Source organism: Coenobita brevimanus, chromosome 53, assembly GCF_032717465.1.
Source record: "Coenobita brevimanus isolate Jiangsu-jjx chromosome 53, ASM3271746v2, whole genome shotgun sequence".
NCBI classification, from domain to species: Eukaryota; Metazoa; Arthropoda; class Malacostraca; order Decapoda; family Coenobitidae; genus Coenobita; species Coenobita brevimanus.
This window is the reverse complement of record NC_137006.1, coordinates 16,490,823-16,492,388: the sequence shown is the minus strand read 5'-3', so window position 1 is coordinate 16,492,388 and position 1,566 is coordinate 16,490,823.

The window sequence follows — 1,566 nt, the reverse complement described above, 5'->3', positions numbered from 1 at the left end:
TATTAAAATGGTGGAAGAGTTCTACGTTTGACTATACACCTCAGGCGACACACCACGCATTGCAGGGAACCCGTTATCTTCAGAAATTCCAGTTGTAACTGTAGAAGAGACAAAAACAGCTTTGAAAAGTATAAAAATGGGTAGGACATCAGGGGAGGATGGTATTACAGTATATTTAATCAAAGATGAAGGAATGATTGCCCTCGAAAAACTATCAGAACTCTTTTTGAATTGACTCAGAGAAGTAAAAGTCCAAACAGCCCGGAAAAATGCAGTAATTATCTTATATATGAAAACAGACTTGAATGAGCTTAAAAACTACCGACCAGTTAGCCTGTTGTCAGTTATGTACAAAATTTTTAGAAAGATAATCACCGATAGAATTTCAAACGTGGTAGACTCTAAACAAACTAGGGAACAAGCAGGCTTTCGATGTAGATTCTCAACTATCAACAAGTCTATTTATCTATCTATTGCCAGACGCCTCAAACCCGTAAGGGGTGGCCACAAACAAATCACCACCAAGTCGCCCTGTCCAGTGCCATTTTACTGCCCTGCCATCTTATCCCTCCATCTCATCTTCGGCCTCCCCCTCCCTCTCCCCCCCCCTCTCCACCTCACTCGCAGACACTCTCCTCATTAGTCTGTTGTTCTCCATCCTCCCCACATGGCCAAACCACCTCAGTATATTTCTACTGTCGCTTTCTATCGCATCCACATCCACACCACAACATTCCTTCACTTCCTCATTTGTCAGTCTGTCTCTTCACGTAACTCCACATGCTCCTCTCAGATAACTCATTTCCACTGCTCTCACTCTTGACTTGTGTCCTTCCAACAAGGTCCAAGCTTCACTTCCATACGTTAGGGTTTGTATCACAATACTGTCATGCAGTGGCTTTTCCACTTCCATACTTACTTCTCTGTTCCTTATCACTACTTGCAAAGAACCAGCAACCTTTCTTCCCTGTTTTACCCTTTCAAGCACTTCACCCACTAAACTTCCATCCTTACTCATCACACTACTCACGTACTTAAATGCACTTACATTTTCCAGTTTTTCCTCATCCAGCCTCACTGTACTATTGCGCCCAAAAGTCCATTGACAAACCTGAAACGCTAGTGTACTGGTATGAAGCTTCGGACCCTGGGGCCTGTACTGCCATCTAGGTTGTGGCTTCCAAGGTAAGAAAGCACTGAAGCCTCCACATTTCTTTAGCGTGTAGTGGCATGCCAAGCACTCGACAATCACCAGTCAAGGTCATTAGGATACACCATTTAGTAACACTGCCACACACACTCATATGTCCAGAGAAAAGGAAAAGTTGTCGGTATTCATACTGTATAATAGGTGGTTGTATAATCCACGTCTGAACACACCCCAAACCCCAACCAACAACTCACACCCACCTATGCACTTAACACACATATTTTTATGACAGACCTCTCCGATGAGACGCAATTATGACGTTTGTCTTGCTGATCAAAGATACAAATTACCTCACACTGTTCGTCAAGACACTGAGAGATGGTCATATTAAATTACATGGCATTAGCAACACACTA